Raw genomic sequence first — 22,759 nt, forward strand, 5'->3', positions numbered from 1 at the left:
TATTTTAATCCCTGACTGTTCTTTCAAACTGGGTTTTTTGCAATTCAAATTTGACAGCGTTTTTCTCCCTGACTGAATCCGATTTTGTAGTGTTTTTTATGTCATTAGATAGGAAATTTAATGAGGATTCCAGAAATGTGCTTAAAAATATGATTTGGTCACTTAAAATGGCATTTACATGCTATTTTATCCCTGACTGTTCGTTCAAACTGGGTTTTTTGCAATTCAAATTTGACAGCGTTTTTCTCCCTGACTGAATCCGATTTTGTAGTGTTTTTTTATGTCACTAGATAGGAAATTTAATGAGGATTCCAAAATGTGCTTAAAAATATGATTTGGTCACTTAAAATGGCATTTACATGCTATTTTATCCCTGACTGTTCTTTCAAACTGGGTTTTTTGCAATTCAAATTTGACAGCTTTTTTCTCCCTGACTGAATCTGATTTTGTAGTGTTTTTTATGTCATTAGATAGGAAATTTAATGAGGATTCCAGAAATATGCTTATTAGCACATTAGCAGCTTTACAATATCTACAATTCTATTTTTCCTGCGTTGCCAATTCACTGACTAAGTTACTGATTCTAATCACGTTAAGAAGTAGAAAGCGTGTTCAAACAAAACGCGGCAAATTCCAACCGAAGGGCCGAATATAAGGTTCCCTCAAGGGACGGGCGTAACGAGTAAACCGAATCGTTTTCTTCTGCGTGCCGGGCCGTAATGCAATTTGGGAGAACAAAACCTCCGGAGAAGGAGATTTTTTTGGTCCCCCGGGTACCCAGGAGGTGACGTAATTAAAAGCAAACACCACCAAGTTTGATTTTTGGATCAGTACGGCGCAAATTACATTAATTTGCAGCGTACACAAGCCACTTAGACACCCTCAAATATTGGGCGCTTAGAGCGTTGTTTGCTGGTTGGCTTAAGGGGCGCTTCACACTTTTTCTTCTGTTTATTATTTGGCCCCGGGCGTATCGCGGTCCCGGTAACGACAAGGAAAAAAATTCCCACAGCTAGGCCATTAGGCCGCTTTTTGTCTAACGACTGCGTTCGTATGTCGTCGGAAAACCATCCGTCAAAGGTTAAAAGTAGTGGAAGGCAGCACATCAAAACAACTATGATGGATCGTCTCCCCTTGTAAAGTCGAAGGAAATAGAGGGAAGCAGAACAAACAACACCGATATGAGTAGTCAAACATAACGAACCACTGTTGCTGTCGATTATTTATAGACTTCTTTCACTCGTACAGGGGATTTGTCAAAAATACCACACAAATCTACCATCAAGCTGATTTTTACCATTAAAACGACCAAGTGTACCAGATTAAGGGTTTGTAAGGAAAAAAAACATAAAATGAGCGTCGTGTCCGGTCAAATTATGCACAACAAGTCCCACGCGACCGGAACAACATTCGTACATTGCCCTTGTATAAAATGCCTCTATAATTTAAGAAATATGAACCGCAAGTGACTTGCCAAAAATGAATGCGGGGTCGAAATTTTTCATTTCCTCTAACCCAGATTTTGTACGTCATTCCTCTTCTAACAAATAACCTTCGAATACAAAATGCAGCATAAATCCATAATAATAACGATAACGCGACTTTGGTTTTCGCGACACGGGACAAGGGAGGAAATGAGATGGTTTTACGACTTTTACGGTGTCGCGCGTGACTTGCTCGCTTAATGAAATTAACATAGAAATTTCACTTTTTTCGTCTAAACGTGTTTTTTAAATTAGTTTCCCTTGCGGAATTATCCTTTAGCAGGTTTGAAATATATCGCTCACAGTTGCGGAAGAAAGAACAGTCAGGGAGAAAATAGCATGTAAAACCCATTTGAAGTGACCCAATCATGTTTTTAAGCACATTTTTGAAATCCTCATTAAATTTCCTATCCAATGACATAAAAAAACACTACAAAATCGAGTTCGGTCAGAGGAAAAAAATACTGTCAAAGTTTGAATTGCAAAAAACACAGTTTGAAAGAACGGTCAGGGACAAAATAGCATGTAAACCTCGTTTGAAGTGAGCGAATCAAACTTTTAAGCACATTTTTGGAATCCTCATTAAATTTCCTATCTAATGACATAAAAAAACACTACAAAATCGAGTTCAGTCAAGGAGAAAAACGCTGTCAAATTTTAAATTGCAAAAAACATAGTTTGAAAGAACAGTCAGGGACAAAATAGCATGTAAACCTCATTTGGAGTGACCGAATCATGTTTTTAATCACATTTTTGGAATCCTCATTAAATTTCCTATCTAATGACATAAAAAACGCTTCAAAATCAAATACAATTAGGGAGAAAAATGATGTCAAAGTTTGAATAGCACAAAACATAGTTTGAAAAAACAGTCAGGGACAAATTGCCTGTAAAACTCATTTGGAGTGAGAAAATAACTGTTTTAGGCACATTTTTGGAATCCTCATTAAATTTCCTATCCAATGACCTGAAAATACACTGCAATATTTGTTACAGTTAGGGAGAAAAGCGGTGTTAAACTTGGCTTATTTCAATCAGTCAATGAATTCTTCTTAATAATTCTCTGTTTAGATAAAAAAAAATATCAAAACGTGTCACTAAAATCCAAATGTTTTGATGAAGACTTTAAAAAAGCACACAAAACAAGAGCCGTCAAATCAGACTGAATCCACTCAGACGCGAACCGAATCGTGTAGTTCTTGTTCGGGGCAAAACATCAATCGAAACGCCAAAATCATCCGAACGGCATTCCGTAAATATTTTAGCATGAAAAGGGTCCGTACTTGTTGCGAACGAGACCGTTCAGGACAAAACCGTCCCCCTCAGTTAATCTATTTGGCCCCGAAATGGATTTCGGCCGTAGTTTGGTCGATTTCAAAAGTTTTGACGCTTTTAGTAGTTTCGGCCGGTCGTATATTGAAAATTAGACGGGAAATCACTGGAAGGGTGGTTATACACGTTTAATTAATTACTTGATGTGGATTTTTCGTAAACGAGAAGGCAAAAAGGGACTGGACCCCGTTGACCCTAATTACAACGACAAATCCCCTTTTAACCCGCGCGTTCAACTAGTTTCTCGTCTATTTGTGGACGATCGCACGTCTGACGGACGGATATCTTAAGGGATCAAGCCTTGTCAGTTTATCGTCGGATTATTTCCGGAAATTACGCCTCCATTCCGGTCGTATTTGCGTTCCGGACAAATGGAAAAGCTCCCTTGTTATCGGGACGTTTAAAATGAACCGCTTCAGAAACAAATCTGTCAGGCAATACGAGAGAGAATGTAATATTATAAACAGTTGGAAAGCGCCTCCTCGTTCTTCGAAATTAAGTCTGTAATTAAAATCTAAAAAGGTTCTTATTGCTCGATTCCCTAGACTCTACATTTCAATAATTAAAAGTTTAAGCGGAGCTCCGGTGCCAAATCATATAAGCCGATTATGTTTAGGGAACGAAAATGTAGTATTTTTGTTTTTTTTTTTCGGTTTTCTCTTTCAGTGTACTTAATTTTGACAGCGTTTTTCTCCTTGATTGTACGCGATTATGGAATGCTTTTTATGTCATTAGATAGGAAATTTAATGAGGATTCTAGAAATGTGCTTAAAAGTATGATTCGGTCACTTCAAATGAGGTTTACATGCTATTTTGTTCCTGACTGTTCTCTCAAACTGGGTTTTTTGCAATTCAAACTTTGACACCGTTTTTCTCCGTCATTGTACTTGATTTTGTAGTGTTTTTTTTATGTCATTAGATAGGAAATTTAATGAGGATTCTAGAAATGTGCTTAAAAGTATGATTCGGTCACTTCAAATGGGTTTTATATGCTATTTTATCTTTGACTGTTCTTTCAAACTGGGTTTTTTGCAATTCAAACTTTGACACCGTTGTTCTCCCTGATTGTACTCGATTTTGTAGTGCTTTTTATGTCATTAGATAGGAAATTTAATGAGGATTCCAAAAATGTGCTTAAAAACATGATTCAGTCACTACAAATGGGTTTTACATGCTATTTGTCCCTGGTTGTTCTTTCAAACTGTGTTTTTTGCAATTTCAGCTTTGATAGTGTTTTTCTCCCTGACTGAAATCGATATTGTAGTGTTTTTTATGTCATTAGATAGGAAATTTAATGAGGATTCCAAAAATGTGCTTAAAAATATGATTCGGTCACTTCAAATGAGGTTTACATGCTATTTTGTCCCTGACTGTTCTTTCAAACTGTGTTTTTTGCAATTCAAACTTTGACACCATTTTTCTCCTTGTTATGTTAGTTAAATTTCTAGAAACACTATAAACTTGTATGTACAAAGATTACTTTACAATGACAATATGGCTTTTAGAGGTAATTTTCATCGGCGTAATCAAAAAAGTAATTTTTTTTGGGGTTGGTCTTCTGCAGACATGCTGACCTAGCATTGACAAATTTCGTTCGCGATAACATTGATAGAGTATCTTCCACAAGAAGTTCAGTTTCAGGATCAGCCCTTAAAATTGACCGTTTCATTTTTATGTGGCGCTAATCTCAACCGGAAACGTAATTATTCATAAGTAACCCCCGTGACAGAGGTTTTGCCGGGATTTATCGCGGGATTTCCAAAACCGAATTAATTATAACGCCAAATTGGAATTACGTCGCCTCTTTCGGGCATACACAACGGGAAAGGGTGGTAAATTGAGCTGTTTTTTATTGGAAAGTCAGGGAGAAAAGCGGTGTCAAACTTTGAATTGCCAGAAAGACAGTTTGAAAGGACAGTCAAGGACAAAATTGCCTGTAAAACCCACTTGGAGTAAGAAAATGACTGTTTCAAGCACATTTTTGGAATCCTCATTAAATTTCCTATAAAATAGCATAAAAAAAACATTACAAAATTTGGTACTGTCAGGGAGAAAAGCGGCGTCAAAGTTTCACCATTAAAGTTCAGTACTACTAAATTGGGATTGGGGGGGATTGAGAAAAAAAACATCTTTTATGACGAAACTGTTGCACTAAGCACCGATTTTCAGTTGTATTTATTTTGAAAACAGGATTCCCGTTGGCTCAGTATAATTGCATTTGTAACGATCGCGCAATTAGGGCGTCGAACGATTCAGCAAGAATAGGGGGTTGAAGGGGGGGGCGAACAAACCCCCCGTAACCTCGATGGGGTTTGTGTTTTATGCTGATCGCGAATTCCGGGATACGGGAGGGGAGGAAAAGAGCGTGGTGGGCGGTCGAATTTCAGCTTCGTTACGTTTTGGTAACAAGTGAATATTGTATTCGTTAAATTGATAAGGGTTGGGAATTTTTAGTAGTTATTTTTGTACCAAGGGCGTAAAACGCAACTTTTACGCCCGCAACTTGTGTCCCAAGCAAAGCGAGCCCGCAAATGGGGGCGAAAACGTACACTTTAACGCCCGGAAGTACAAAAAAAAAACTAAATCTTGACTCACCAAATTGAAATGGGAGCGATAAATTAAAACAATTTTTGTCGCTGTTGGAACTTTTGTTATCGTGTTTTAAGTTTTTCCTGGCCGCCCTAAAACTTCCGGTTATGTAACTTATAGAAAAACTTTTCTGGCCGGGAAAGATTAACGTCCCGGGGGTGGCGTTTTACAGTCCGCTTAATATGTAGCCGCCTAAAAAAACAAACACCGTCTCTTTTAACCTTTTCGCAAATGGTCACAGGTAAATGCTAGTTGGTGACATTTTTTCCCGTATTTGGGTTACCCTAAATATGAGGAAAAGCTAAAAATGTTTACTATAATGAAAAAGGGCGATTTGATTGAAACTGAAGGGAATTCGCGTGGGAGTTTAATAAAAATGGGAACTAAAGATTCGACGATTTCACGGTTGAACTGATAAAGAAGAAAAGGTCGATTTCTCCTTTAACGAGGATAAATTCACTGAGTAATGGATGCCCACTCAATTTCTAGTTTCATGCATAATTTCGCGATTTTTTTGATATTATCTAATAATTCCACTTTGATGACTATGAAAGGGAACAATTTTTTTTCACTGTTCAACTTGTAAAAGTATTGATATATAGACAGTGATAGATTCTAAAAGATTCTCGCAGAAGGTAAACTGTAACAGGGAAAGAAACTATACTACAATATTTGGTAAAGTCAGGGAGGAAAGCGGTGTCAAACTTTGAACTGCCAGAAAAACAGTTTGAAAGGACAGTCAAGGACAAAATTGCCTGTAAAACCCAATTGGACTAGAAAAATTACTGTTTTAAGTACATTTTTGGAATCCTCATTAAATTTCCTATCAAAAAACCTAAAAATACACTACAATATTTGGTACAGTCAGGGAGAAAAGCGGTGTCAAACTTTGAATTGCCAGTAACACAGTTTGAAAGGACAGTCAGGAAAGAATCGCCTATAAAATCCACATGGAGTAAGAAAATTACTGTTTTAAGCACATTTTTGGAATCTTCATTAAATTTTCTATCCCTGAAAAAAATAAGAAATTTGTGCTTAAAACAGTCATTTTCTTACTCCAAGTGGGTTTTACAGGCGATTTTGTCCTTGACTATCCTGTCAAACTATGTTTCAAGCAGTTCAAAATTTGACACCGCTTTTGTTCCTGACTGTACTAAATATTGTAGTGTATTTTAGTTTATTTGATAGGAAATTTAATAAGATTCCAAAAATGTGCTTAAAACAGTCGTTTTCTTACTCGAAGTGGGTTTTACAAGCGAATTTGTCCTTGACTGTCCTGTCAAACTGTGTGTCTGGCAGTTCAAAGTTTGACACCGCCTTTCCCTCTGACTTTACCAAATTTTGTAATGTTTTTTCAGGTTATTGGATAGGAAATTTAATGAGGATTCCAAAAATGTGCTTAAAACAGACATTTTCTCACTCCAAGTGGGTTTTACAGGCGATTTTGTTCTTGACTGTCTTGTCAAACTGTGTGGGTGGCAGTTCAAAGTTTGACACCGCTTTTCTTCCTGATTGTATCAAATTTTGTAGCGTATTTTCAGGTTATTTGATAGGAAGTTTAATGAGGATTTCAAAAAATTGCTTAAAAGAGTAATTTTTCCACTCCAAGTGGATTTTACAAGCGATTTTGTCCTTGACTGTCCTTTCAAACTGTCTTTCTGGCAGTTCAAACTTTGATACCGTTTTTCTCCCTGACTGTACCAAATATTGTAGTGTATTTTTAGGGTATTTGATAGGAAATTTAATTAAAATTCCAAAATTGGGCTTAAAACAGTCATTTTTCCACTCCAATTGGGTTTTATAAGCAATTTTGTCCTTGACTGTCCTTTTAAGCTGTGTGTCTGGCAGTTCAAAGTTTGACACTGCTTTTCTCTCTGACTGTACCAAATTTTGTAGTGTATTTTCAGGTTATTTGATAGGAAATTTAATGAGGATTCCAAAAATGTGGTTAAAACAGTCATTCTGTTACTCCAAGTGGGTTCTACAAGCGATTTTGTCCCTGACTGTCCTGTGAAACAGTGTTTCTGGCAATTCAAAGTTTGACACCGCTTTTCTCCCTTACTGTTCCAAATATTGTAGTGTCTTTTCGGGTTATTGAATAGGAAATTTATTGAGGATTCCGAAAATATGCTTAAAACAGTAATTTTTCCACTCCAAGTGGGTTTGACAAGCAATTTTGTCTCCGATTGTCAAACTGTGCTGTGTGTGGGTTTAGAAAAGTTTTCTTGCAGTATTCGATATAAAACGGGTTTCTAAGATTTATGACAGTGGTCACGTGACTCTCTAGCTAAATTAAAAAAATCACGTAACATTTATAACTTATGTCAAAACTGTCAAAATTTGCAAAAATTACAATATAACACAGTTGCCAAATATCTGTTAAAAGAAAATCCTGCCTGATTTGATTGGAGGGATAGGAGGAGATACCGTTCAAGACAATTTCAATTAGACCCATAAATTTACTGGACGAATTAGGATTTTCTGGTAAAATTGGTAAAATTTCCTGTCACACTGAATGTTACTTTTCCAATTTTTGTGTATGAACCACAACAAAGCTGAAATTAGTATTTTTAGCTCGATTTTTAGTATGTTCAATCAAACGAAACGTCTTAAATTGTTCGGGAAAAACCAAAGAAAAAAAAAAAACGACAATATCGGGTTTTTCGCACTTTCCTTCCTCCCTAGGGGCGTCGAAAATTCTGAAACTGGTTTCATTTTTATAAAGCGTCTTGCATTGGCATTCCGCCGAAGCGTTCCGATCTCTTTTTCTGTTCATTAGAGGATTATTTTTACGTTGCCGCTCGAAAAAATAATAAAAAAAAGCGCGAAAAGAACCGAAAATACTCCGGGGAGTTTTCACTAGAGAAATTTGCAATAAAAGTAAGCGAGTTTTCTGGAAAATAAAAAATAACAATTCAATGAATATACACACCGATGAGGGACGCGAGTTTTGTAATCCATGCTTGTAATGGAACAATAATTGATTACCCGAAAGATATTAAAATCTCCCGCTATCATCATGGAGATTTATCAAAGATTTATCATTTCCAGTTGATACAGGCGGTGACTTATCGGATTTGGAGACGTCTTTTTCCGTCACCCAGCTCGCTGATTACGTTCCGACTGATTGATGATGATGATTGCGGAATTCAGGTGACGAGATAAAATTCTCCCTTTTCCAAGGTTGATTAATGGAGATCCAGATGCGTGCGTTAACAGTGCACTTAAATATAAGGAAAAAAAGTTCCATAAACTCTTTCCACGTAAACGCATCGGAGCATATAAACAGCACACAATTATGCCGCTTGCTCCCACATAAATCTATCCCACAGATAAGGCCTTAAACGTCGCACATTTATCTTCCTAGTAGGAGCAGAACGTTCCAGGACCATCCCCCATATATATCCAGCTTTTTCTGGATGTTAATCCTGGCAGGTCGCCTTTATCCTTCTCCGGGCGCGGATTCAGCGTTTTTAATGATTTAAACGGGACCTTTTCCACTTTTAATGGAAAAATTTAACCGGACGAGTTAATGCCGATTTCAATGGTAACAGCATTCTTTGGGGACAATCCCTAAACCTTCAGCTTACCGGTCCTAAGCCCTTTCCAGGACACTTAAACTGCTTATCAGTGTTAAACTCAAAACTTTCCTCGATGTGTGTCTCGGCACACACTTTTCCTATTAGGAAACGAAAACAAAGTTCTTTAAGGGCCCCCCCCTGTAGGGCTTAATTGATTCAGGAGTTGAGGCAAGTTTTGAACAAAATTTCTCCTTTATCCACGTCTAAAACACTCTATAGGCTCAACTATTTCACTCAAGATTAGTTTAATTTGGTTTTTTTTACAATCAGGATTTTACAATTCAACAATTAAATCATGGAACGCCATTTTGTCTGTCATTTCTTAAAACTACGTGAAACTTCCTTTAAAATGAGATGCAAGTCAATATTTTGACAGAAAATTCAAAATGGCGGCCTGGAACGCCATTTTGTCTGTCATTTCTTGAAACTACGTGAAATTTCCTTTAAAATGAGGTGCAAGTTAATATTTTGACAGAAAATTCAAAATGGCGGCTTGGAACGCCATTTTGTCTGTCATTTCTTGAAACTACGTGAAATTTCCTTTAAAATGAGGTGTAAGTCAATATTTTGACAGAAAATTCAAAATGGCGACCAGGAACGCCATTTTGTCTGTCATTTCTTGAAACTACGTGAAATTTCCTTTAAAATGAGGTGCAAGTCAATGTTTTGACAGAAAATTCAAAATGGCGGCCTGGAACGCCATTTTGTCTGTCATTTCTTAAAACTACGTGAAATTTCCTTTAAAATGAGATGCAAGTCAATATTTTGACAGAAAATTCAAAATGGCGGCCTTGAACGCCATTTTGTCTGTCATTTCTTAAAACTACGTGAAATTTCCTTTAAAATGAGGTGCAAGTCAATATTTTGACAGAAAATTCAAAATGGCGGCTTGGAACGCTATTTTGTCTGTCATTTCTTGAAACTACGTGAAATTTCCTTTAAAATGAGATGCAAGTCAATATTTTGACAGAAAATTCAAAATGGCGGCCTGGAACGCCATTTTGTCTGTCATTTCTTAAAACTACGTGAAATTTCCTTTAAAATGATGTGCAAGTCAATATTTTGACAGAAAATTCAAAATGGCGGCCTCGAACTGTCAAAAAATACAACTTTTTTATTTGTCAAGTTACAGTTGACGTCTCGGTGTCATTTTATGTTAAAATTTCCCGGAAAAGACTCTGAGGATTAAGAGACATGAAATCTGACTAAAAAATATTTACAATATAATATGTGATATTATGGTAAAGGAAATTTGATGCCCTCTAGCGGCCAAACGGTGCTATCAATCAGCTCATATGGGGACATTTTTAGAAAGCCTGAAATCTGCTCTATCTTTTGTTTTCTATGACATTTTGACGTAACTTGTCAAATAAGGGAGAAATTTAGGGTCAAAGCAAGGTGTGTCCCAAAATATGTGATTTTAGGGTGAAAGAATTTTGATGCCCTCTAGCGTCCAAACGGTGTCACCAATCAACTCATGGGGGGACATTTTTAGAAAGCTTGAAATCTGCTCTGTCCGTTGTTTTCTATGACATTTTGACGTAACTTGTCAAGTAAGGGAGTAATTTAGGGTCAAAGCAAGGTGTGTCCCAAAATATGTGATTTTAGGGTGAAAGAATTTTGATGCCCTCTAGCGTCCAAACGGTGTCACCAATCAACTCATGGGGGGACATTTTTAGAAAGCTTGAAATCTGCTCTGTCCGTTGTTTTCTATGACATTTTGACGTAACTTGTCAAGTAAGGGAGTAATTTAGGGTCAAAGCAAGGTGTGTCCCAAAATATGTGATTTTAGGAAGAAATTTAAAGCCCTCAAGCGGCCAAACGTTGTAACCTAATCAACTCAAGGCTTCAATGCACAGCAAAAGGCATATTTATACCAAAATTAGGTGAAATAAGTACAAAAAAAAAGCACTTTTTGTAGTGGTGCAGTGATTTTTTGCATTGCAATAAACTAATTTGACAGAAAAAGAAAGTCACAGCGCAGGTCATTAATAAAAAGCCTCGAAATTGCCTAATCTCGTTCTGTCGGGAGTAAAAAATTTTAATTCCGCTTGAACAAGGCTAAGTGACGAATTAGCCTGTCGCCCTTCCAGGGCCCAGATTAATGACCATCAAGGGCAACAGTTCGCCCTAGTCGAACTAAATAGGGCTCCCGCTTTCCACGTTGACGCTTTTCAAAGCGGAAAGAGTGGTCGGAGCTTTGAGGGTTGGGGGGAAGGGAGGGGAATCAATCGATTCTATTTTTGTGCCATCTTCAAGTTGATGACGTTTAATACAATGACCACTAATGATCCTTTGTTAGCGGTTATAGTTGCTAGATTGGCACTGAAAGGGGGGGGGAGAGAGCAATAAAATTTCCGGGACCTTAATAAAACGTAAACGTGACTGATTTTGCTTAAGCGGAATTTTAAGCAGCCGCCAGCAAACAGCAAGCAGTTGTCCAATTTAACAGTCAACGTTTAACATTTATTTCCTTTATTTCCAACCAGGATGTAATAATGTTATTTCTTATGTGTAAACCAGGTGGACAAATTGATTTTTTTGACCAATTTTCGTGATTTTGATTAATTTTCATAATTTTGCTCATTTTTTAGTTTTTGAACCAATTTTCGTGATTTTGATCATTTTTCCAAATTTAACAGTCAACGTTCAACATTTATTGCCCATAATTAAGCGGCTTATCCATAGTTTCTACCGTTCCGAACAGATCCGGCTACAACACGTTTTACGGTAGCTCTGGAACAACTTTAAACTTGCACACAAGTTTATCGTCCATATTTTTCGTTTACAACACGAAATAAAGAGTGAATTTGCCGCTTTTCACGCCCGGGACAGTTACGTACTTTTGCCTGGGAGCGCAATAAAACCGCGTTTAAAAAGATTAAGGCGGGTTATACACGATCTAAGTTCCTAACGGGATGGTAACGTGGACGGTAAATAACAGTTACCCAAGGATATAACTGCAGAAACGTTCATATTTACTGTTTTGCAAAGCTTTGTTGTCCGCTTGTCAGACACTAAAGATTTTTTATTTTTTTATTCACAAAATGGTAAATAAAAATTGAAATAGTATATTACGTAACTAGTGCTGTAAGAAGCAGCTTAAAAAGTTAAGTTAGTTCATTCCATGCGTAAAATGCTTTAGAGCACGTGCGACGTAGTATACTTTACCTACGACCAAATGGAAAGTCCTGTTTTCGCAATTCATATAATTTAGAGTAACTTTTCATTAAAAAAGTACATTTTCAACTAACTAACTCACTAAGTAGTTGAATTACCAGACAGATTGTGTTATGTGTCACGTGATGTTTGTATTCGAAATGTACACTCAAGTCACATGTCTTTGAAGTTTTCGTGGGAACTGTAATTTTGTGAATACAATCAATATCTATAAGATTGTTGGTGATATATTGTAGCCCTATCAGCAAAATTTGCCAAGTTTGTCTGTCAAAAAAACTTCAAAACTATCAAAATTTCATTAAGAAACATTTGACAGCTGTCTGTACAGGGTGTCTTTTAATAATCGTCAAAAAATTAAATCATTGATATAAATAATATAAAAACCATACTTCAAAACAACAGATTTTTCATTTTTTTTAATTAATAATTGTTAGATCACGTGGTTTTAAAGGATAATTTAGCTAAACAGTCACGTGACCATTGTCAAAATCATAAATCTCAAAAAACAACTCTTTATATCGAATACTAACAGAAAAAGTTTCTAAACCCTGATTTTTGCAACTTTGGAGCATAGTTTGACAGTTTTGACGTTAGTGACAGTTGTCACATGATTGTAGAGCACTATTTAGCTAGACGGTCACGTGACAATTGGCAAAATAACTGTCATAATGCTTAGAAACACGTTTTGGTGTAAAATACTACAAGAACACGTTTCTAAACCCTGATTTTTGCAACTTTAGAGCATAGTTTGACAGTTTTGACGTTAGTGACAGTTGTCAGGTGATTGTAGAACGCTATTTAGCTAGACGGTCACGTGACAATTGTCAAAATAGCTGTCATAAATTTTAAAAAATCGTCTTGTTTTGAAAACTGTGCTAAAATGTAATTCTTGCAAATTCTAGTCGAATTTTGACATTAATGACAGACATCACGTGGTTTTAAAGGATAATTTAGCTAAACAGTCACGTGACCATTGTCAAAATGATAAATCTCAAAAAACAACTCTTTATATCGAATACTAAGGGAAAACCTTTCTAAAGCCTGATTTTTGCTACTTTAGAGCACGGTTTGGCAGTTTTGACGTTAGTGATAGGTGTCACGTGATCGTAGAACGCTATTTAGCTAGACGGTCACGTGACAATTGTTAAAATAACTGTCATAAATCTAAAAAAAATCGAAAACTGTATTAAAATATAATTCTTGCAAATTCTAGTCGAATTTTGACATTAATGACCGACATCACGTGGTTTTAGAGGATAATTTGAAGTAAGAAAATGAACTGTACGTAGTATGGCTACAAGAATTTTTTTCTTAGTAAATATGACCAAGAGAAAATACTGAAAATAATTTTCAGCTTTCTAAATCCACCACTAGAGGGCGTTTCGATGCCACTAAAATGAAAAAACTCTGAAAATTTAAATAAAATATCTCGAAAACGGCTAATCGTAGAGACTTTGTTTCTGCAGCATTTTAGAGTGTTCCAAAATAATGTTTAGTATTCGGTCTTTCCGATAGAGGGCTTTTTTGCAAAAATTGCACTTTTTAACTTAAATATCTCCTATTAAGCTTCCTATTAATTATTATTATTATTTGAATTATTTCCAGCATTTTTCCTTGGCCACATTTAATAACAAAAAAATTTTTTCGCAGCCATACTGTGTTTAGCAGCACGGCTTATTGGGACACCCTGTATAATTGAGTAAGCAAACCGCGTTTGAGGTATTTTAATATTCCGATAAAGCCGTCAAAATATGTTTAAAGAGTTTAGGGACGCTCTTGAGCGCTTGTAATCGATAAAATTTGTTGATTTATCCCCCCATTAAGGCCCTTTTATTGGGCCCTAACTTTGCCGGCAAAAACTCGCACTTTATTGTGCCCTTGCCGGGGTTTTTTCGTAGGGCTCTGTTGCAGCCCGTAATTACAAGCAACGCGGGCCCAATTCCTGTTAAATTTTAGGGTTAGTACTGGAATCAAACGCTCCACCCCATAACAGTAAAGATACTCGGAATGCTTTTCGAAATTGCCAGAGAATCATCAATTTGGGCGAGAGTTTTCGCCGAACGCAATCCAAATTTCCTGCTGGGTGGCTTATCAAATTGCTACTAGTTCCAAGCAAGAAATTGGGCGGTTGAAATGGCGGCAAACCCACCCCTTTAGGACACCCGAACGTTATCTTATTCCCGTTAAACTGGACACCGAGTCCTGGCCAAACTAGTGCACAAATTCGGGCTGTAAAAGCAGTTAAGTCCCGGTTGCACCCGATAAAAGCTTATTAAATTATCCCTAAATTTTGCTCAAACCCAATTTAAAGTGGACTATATGAAAACTTAAGCCCGTCTAATACCCTGTCCCGACAGTATTTTACGTTCGATGTACCGGGTGATCCAATAAGACTGTTCCTGTTGTCCCCTTTGTTGTAAAATTTTTTTAAGGTAAATCGGCCATGAAGAATCGCTGGAAAATATTTCTAAAAATGCCCACCAGAGGCAGTATTTTTGTAAAAAAAACAAATTTCTGTTATTTCCAAAAACAAAGATGGCGTGAAGTGTTTTTGCAATAACCTGCTTTAACTTCTTAACGGTTTGAGCAATTTGATCAAATTCGGTATTGTTGAAAAGAGCATTTCTTGGGCAATAAGAATCCATCAAAATATAGTTAATTTAGTTGAATCTTTCTGCGCCAGGGGGCTACTTATGACACCATGACTCAAATTCCAAAAAAAAAATGGAATGATATGAATTTTTCTTTATAAAAAAGTAGCCAAATAACATCTAAATAGGCCAGTGAAAACCGTTTTTCAAATTCCCGTTCCTAACCTGAAATATTGAGAAAATGAGATTATTTAAGTCGAGAAACAGTCTTATTAGATCACCCGGTACTTTCACAAGTTACACGGTTAAGAGTTTAGCAAAAATTAGAATTACGGACAAGACAAATAACGGAAACGACGTTTTCAAGCAGACAAATTGAAAAGGTAAATCTATGACAGAAACAGCACGAAAAACTATTTGATTCAATTTTTACGGAGCAAGTGTTTGTGCTGCTCTGAGTTTATTTTTTCGATTTCAGCCCCGAATGTATATTTATATAAGACGCCGGAAAATTCCAGAATTAATGAAACGAACAGCCCCTGCACCTGGAGAGGACTTGGAGGAGCTTCGAGTGCGCCGTTTCCTGGTGCTCAGTGCATCGAAACGACCTCCTCGCATTCCTTCGAATTGTAACTAATCAACAACGTTTCCAGACAAAAAAAAAACTCATTTCAGTTGCCTGAACTGCAGTCAGAAGCTGAAAATTGACTTACTTATAGCTATTTTCAACGAACCTAACCTAACTTAAGGTTAGAAGCATATAATAAATGACAAACAGGATTTGAACGTTTCTGAGTTCTTCTTCAAGGTTTTAAAATGAATTTCAAATCGTTTAAACCAATTATTGAACTGGAATTGTTGGAAATATTGCCTCAAACTTAAAAATTTGCTTGAATCCCTCCAAATTCAGATTTTTAGTACTAGTAGCTTGAGAATGGTAGGCAAAAACCTTAAAATATGACTTGATAGTCTTAGCACAGTCAGTACAAGTTTGTGAGCTAATTTTAAACGTTTGAAACTCAATTTGAAAGTTTTTAGGACACTTTTTAAGCTGGAAATGTAAAAGTCAATCACAGGAAACGCAAAAGTAAACTTTTTAGTCTAGTTTAGCGTTTTTAAGACAAATTTTGTGGCTTAAAGTAAAAAAAACTGCAGTGGTAAGCTGAAAGTTTACTTTTTAGACCAAGTGTCATTTAAAATAGTGATATAAGTGATATTTCAGGTTTGTAAGACTACATTTAAGTTGAAAGTGTTGAAAACAAGTCCGAAACAAGAAAATTGACTTGAATTCCTAACTTTTGGCTCCAAATTCAGATTTTTAAGGTTAGAAGCATAGAACTGACAGAGAGAAATCTGCAAATTGTCTTGATAGTCTCAGTACAAGTTTGTAAGCTAATTTTAAACTTTAGAAAGTCAATTTTAAACTGGAATTGTAGAAAACAATATCAGAAACAGGAAAATTGACTTAAATCTTCAATTTTTGGCTCCTTGGTCACATTTTTAAGACTACATGCATGAAAACAACAGACAGAAACTTGTAACTGCCTTGATAGTCTTAGTACAAGTTTCTCAGTTAGTTTTCAACGTTAGAAAGTCCACTTTAAACTATTTAAGCCAAATGGTAAACTGGAATTGGTGAAAACATTGCCTGACACATAAAAATTTACTTAAATTCCTAATTTCTGGCTCCAAATTCAGATTTTTAATACTAGTGGCTTGAAAATGGTAGCCAATTCAACTGAAACAGGATAACTGGCAACAAAACAGATCATTCCCGCTTATGTGAGGTACAAATTTTTTTCATTTATATAGTTGTCAAATGTACGTATCTAATGATTGTAGTGTTTTAATTTTGACGGGTTTATTTTGCTCCAGAAATGTGGGAGAAAACTGGATTAGATGGTAAAAAAGCCCAAAAATGTGCAGCTGTACCAATAATTTTTTCCTTAGCAAAGCGAGAGCAATAGAAATGTTCTTTCCTGTCAAATTCCCCCAAATGTATTTGATGGAGAATAATCCACAATGTTGAAAAAAATAATAAAATAAAAAGTCATTTTACATTACTTCTTATGGCAAAAAAATGTTTGCCCAAAGATGGCCGCCAAAGCCCAATTGTGACATATAACAGTGACTGAAATATTTTATTAATATCAAAAACATAATAAAACCAAACAATATTATGATCAACACGACGATCTAGTTGGTGTTCCCAGAGAGAATGTCCAACTAGTAATCAGAGAAAGAGATATCGACATTCATTGGCCACAAGTCAGAAAACGTCATAGTCACGTGAGCATTCAACCAATGAAACTTGACATTTAGTGATTTTTTGAGTTGGAAAGTAGTTAAGGATTGCGTCTGCGAACAAACCTTATATTTGATAGTAGAAACGGGTCTGTTATCTTGTCGACCATAACCCTTTCGCGGTTGATTTTTGAGTTTATCGATCTAACATGGCGGAGCAAAAGGGTTATACGAAGGTCCGTAAATCCGTTCATAAATCAGCTTAGTCTGTGCGGTTGTTTTTTTGTAAAAATAGCGAGGGGAGGCCTCGGCCCCGATAAGCGGCCGTAATCCGTCAAAAAATAATAATAGAAACCGCGGCCACTTTTCTCCATATTTCTCGATTATCCCTCCTTTCATCCAGAAATAATCTAAATTCATTCAAATATAGGGCGGCGTCCCCAGGGGGGGGGTGCACGGAAATAGTGATATATGAGAGCGAGCTCGGAAATAAAAAGATTGCGTTGCCGACGTTCTTTTGTCTGGCGCCATTGTGGACGGCCGTTGTTTGGATCGGCGTAATTCCACTGTCAACACGGGTTACTTGATATTGAAAGGATGACCACCAAGATATATGGTCTTTGCTGGATACTTTGATGTATTTTAGGGTTAAGGAAGGGATTAGGAGCGATCGTGCGAAACGGTGTTGCTTTCTTCCACACTGCCAATAACACCCGGGGGATGGGAGAAACAATAACTCATTCTCTACAATGTTCTGGTGCAACATTTGCAACTTCTCCTTGCGGTCGGAACAGACCTGTTGCCATTATTCTGCTGGTGGAACTAATTTAATGGCTTTAACCGGCGGGGCCATTCTCGTCCCGGGGAATGAACTAAAAATATGGCTAGGGTTGAGGCAAAAAAAAAATGGACTGTTGCTCTGCGAGGCTGTCGGCCGCAGACTGTGCACCATCCCCCTCTCGCCCTTTCCGAAAACTGACTATCAATTATGAACCGAAAAGGGTTTATCTGTCTGTGCATGAGACCGCTCCGGCAACCCCCCCCCGGAGACTCGGTGCTTTTTATTCGGCTCGGTTTAATCGAATCGCTCCCTCAGGAACCGAGATAGTGTAATGTTTGCAACTGTTTTTAGTTTGGATTGTTTTCTTAAACCTGGTTTATAAAACAGAATTTAATTTTAGTAATTAGTAGTAAGAATAATAATTATGACCCAAAGAGTTTATAAATAAAAAAATAATAATTTTAAGTTCAAAATTTCTTATGATTATTACTAAAATTATTTTCTTTTTCGTTTCGTTGTTATTTAGTATTTTTTATTATTTCACTCCTCTCTCTCTCTCCTACAGCCCAAATTGAGCCTTGGCCTCCTCTATCTTAGGCCTCCAACACTGTCGATCCAACGCCGCAGGTTCTGCGCGTCTTCTGTTCAGGGAGAAAAGCGGTGTCAAAATTTGAACTGCCAGAAACACAGTTTGAAAAGACAGTCAAGGACAAAATCGCCTGTTAAACCAACTTGGAGTAAGAAAACGACTGTTTCAAGCACATTTTTGGAATCCTCATTAAATTTCCTATCTAATGGCATAAAAAAACACTACAAAACTTGGTACAATCAGGGAGAAAAGCGGTGTTAAAGTTTAAACTGACAGAAACACAGTTTGAAAGGAATTTCAAGGATAAAATCGCCAGTAAAAGTTACTTGGAGTGAGAAAATGACTGTTTTAAACACATTTTTGGAATCCTCATTAAATTTCCTATCTAATAACCTAAAAAAAGACTACAAAATTTGGTACAGTCAGTTAGAAAAGCAGTGTCAAAATTTGAACTGCCAGAAACACAGTTTGAAAAGACAGTCAAGGACAAAATCGCCAGTAAAACTCATTTGGAGTGAGAAAATGACTGTTTTAGCCACATTTTTGGAATCCTCATTAAATTTTCTATCTGATAACCTAAAAAAAGACTACAAAATTTAGTACAGTCAGGTAGAAAAGCGGTGTTAAAATTTGAACTGACAGAAACACAGTTTGAAAGGACAGTCAAGGACAAAATCGCCAGTAAAACTCATTTGGAGTGAGAAAATGACTGTTTTAAACACATTTTTGGAATCCTCATTAAATTTCCTATCTAATAACCTAAAAAAAGACTACAAAATCTGGTACAGTCAGTTAGGAAAGCAGTGTTAAAATTTGAACTGACAGAAACACAGTTTGAAAGGACAGTCAAGGACAAAATCGCCAGTAAAACTCATTTGGAGTGAGAAAATGACTGTTTTAGCCACATTTTTGGAATCCTCATTAAATTTCCTATCTGATAACCTAAAAAAAGACTACAAAATTTAGTACAGTCAGGTAGAAAAGCGGTGTCAAAGTTTGAACTACCAGAAACACAGTTTGAAAAGACAGTCATTCTGTCACTCCATCCCCCCTTATAATTCAATAATCCCATATACTCTCATTGTAAATATTTCTAAAATAATTATTTCAATATTTGCATATTAAAACACGTAATCAATTGGCCATTTCAGAATATTTTAGCACACAAAAACTCTAAAAGGGTCGCCCTGAATCGTTCAATTAGATTTTACGGTAATGAGACCTATCTTAGGACTGCTTACACAGAGTGGCACCCCCGGATCTGGGGGTAATAGTTTTTTAAGACCTGTCAGTGCCGGGGGGGTAAGGGGGATGATAATCTTCGACCCGCAAAATACGGAGCGGTTATTCCTTTGCCGCCGCCACTGTTCCCTCCCCCCAGCTCAAACTTCATAAAATTTAGAGCCCTAAAGTTTTTTCAAGACGTTAATTATCGTTCTTACCTTTAAGGTGGCACAGCCCGACACGACGAAACCCTTTTCAGAAAGGTTTTAGCTAATGGCGTGATTAAGTCGATTTCCTGGATTCTCTATACTTTTAAGGGGTGCAATTTCCGTGCTTTTTTTTTCCGTCTTCCTTTAAACCTTCAGGCAAAAATTGGTCTGAATTGGGGCTCTATCCACACGTAAACGCCAAATATAGTATATAGCCAAATAAGCAAAAGTTGGGATTTAAGTTAACTTTCAAATTTCTGCCTGTCATTTCTTGAAACTACGTGAAATTTCATTTAAAATGAGGTGCAAGTCAATATTTTGACAGGAGATTCAAAATGGCGGCCTGGGACGCCATTTTGTCTGTCATTTCTTGAAATTATGTGAAATTTCCTTCAGAATGCGGTGCAAGTCAATATTTTGACAGAAAATTCAAAATGGCGGCCTCGAACTGTCAAAAAATACAACTTTTTTATTTGTCAAGTTACAGTTGACGTCTCGGTGTCATTTTATGTTAAAATTTCCCGGAGAAGACTCTGGTGCAGTCGGTTTTTTGATATCTCAAAAACTAACAGAGTTAGATCTAAAATTTAATATTTTAACTGTTAATTCTGTTTTTTTTTGCCAGGAACTCGGCCGGATTAATATGTCTGAGATATACAGATGTAGTGTTAACTTTCTATTTACTGGTGAAATTACCTGGGAGAGTTGAGTTTGTGGATTACTCTGTTGAAAACCTGATATAGTTAGGATAATCGTCATTTTTATACTTCCATGGAGGATCCGAGAAAAACTCGATGATAGATGACGCCACTCTAAAACAGAGAGGAGGTTTTGCGGTTACATTCACGTCTTCGACTAAATGACGTATTTTTCTTTGAGGAAATCACGCCTGTCGACAGCATACGACGATTTTCTTGTTATCTCCTTAACGTTAATGTTCCGAATTCTCCTTGATTCAAGCATAATAAAACGATTCTTGAGTGGTTACTCTATAGTTAGGTCAACTTGTCCAGTTGCAATCTCATATTTGTTGTGGTTGTAAATTCTCGTTTTATGTCGCGATCCTAAAATATTACGGTTATTTGCCTTGTGTATCTGTCGGCTTCCTATACAAATAAACTTTTTTATCTCTCAATAAACACCGCATTTTATACGGTCATAAATCGATTCCCTGCATAATTTCAATGGATATGACCGTCATTTTGTATTTTTCTAAGTTGGGGTTTGTTATTATTGTACGCTAGGGAAATGGCGGGGGGGACACCTCATAAAGCATCCACCATGCGTTTTCCGATTTCCAATTACTGTCTGCCATTGAATGGCGGCGCAAGAATAATAGAGAACACAATTCATTTCGGGGGATAATAGGCCGAAATTAATGGAGACATGGCTCCGGCCGAATGCTCCCGACAATTAACGAACGCAATTGAGGTGAAGCGGCTTTTGATTCCACGCCATCAATATATTTATGGTCCTTTGTAATTAGCTTAGCCAGGATTTTAATACTTCCACCAATTTTCATATTTTATTAGACTTTCATACGTCCATTGTACCTCTCAGTCAGTTACAAATTTGACACTTGACATTGACAGTTTACCTCTTCCTGATTTTTTGTTCATCATTTGTTTTTCTTGTCTATTACATGCGTTCCGAGAGCGATAGAATTTTGACGTCATCTAGCCACGTCGGCAACGAATCAAGACGACAATGACATTCCTAACCTCAAAATGTTGTTTAGATAGTTTAGCCGACTGTCAGTAGTGTCACTAGTGTCAGTTGGGACATTGCCCTATGTTGCCACATCTTCCACGAACAGATGTGAATCTGGTGTATTGTGTGTTGCAGTAATAAACGGAACAGTGAATTATACAATTTCGAAATTGGATGTTTTTTTCAAAACAATAATGTTTTCTCATTTTCCTTTATAATTGCTTAATGAAAGATACGTATTGTGAGGTTTAAAGGAGTTAATAAACGACGTACGTAAATTTCAATATGACAGAGCACTCATCAACCATAGTTGCTGAACATGATGGCGTTTCCTGAAAAGTGACAGCTGTCACAGTTTTGTATAAGACAGTTTTTAGAGTAAACCTGATAAGCTGCTTAACAGTAGCATAAAGCAACACAAACCGCTATATCTGACCGCTAGAGGGCAGCAGCTAGCATTTTATTGAACAAATTTACTTTTGATACAGTCTTGTTCTTCTTGTCTCTTTCCATTTCAAGTTGTTTTTCAATTCTGTGAACTTTTCTGCTTTCTTGTTCATCTTCAACTTCTGGACGTTAGTCACCATATTCATTTACTTTGAAAGTCAGTTAGGATGCATCATAATAGAATTTAGACAAGAAACAGAAGAAAAACTCCATTCTCCCTTCTAATTATATTAAAAAGACGTCCCGTGGTTTTATATCGGCGGCACGTGACGGCAAAGCCGAATCCGGATCGAAAGAAGGAAGATTTCTATTCCGTTCAGGTCGAATCCGAAAACCGATGGCTGGAAAGTGCACCAGGAATGCCTCAGTGTATTACTTCCCGGATGCCGTGTGTGATATCCGACTCCCCCGAGGGACAGAAAACAGTTCGAATTTGCTGCTTTTGTATTCCGCGGCATAATAGGTTCTTGATAAAGTTTCGTTCGATTCTTCCATGTCTGTCTAAACGGTTTATTTTCCCTCCACTCTAAATGTTCAAACGGAGCCACAAAGATTGTGGGTTTCCAGGGGCTGTATTAATCCGAAATTGGCCGTTTTCAATTTACACTATACACACATCGAAACGACGAAAGCACAATGGAATTTATTAAAATTCAAAGGGTCGCACTGTTACGTTCGATGTTAAAATGCAAATAGAACCGCCGCTTTTCCCGAATAAACTGCATGTTTTTAAATTCCCACCGGGAAATGTGCATTTTAAGTGACAAATGGGCTTTTCGACTTTTTTTTTGTGTGTGT

Source organism: Ips typographus, linkage group LG10, assembly GCF_016097725.1.
Source record: "Ips typographus isolate SLU linkage group LG10, UJ_Ityp_2.0, whole genome shotgun sequence".
NCBI lineage: Eukaryota > Metazoa > Arthropoda > Insecta > Coleoptera > Curculionidae > Ips > Ips typographus.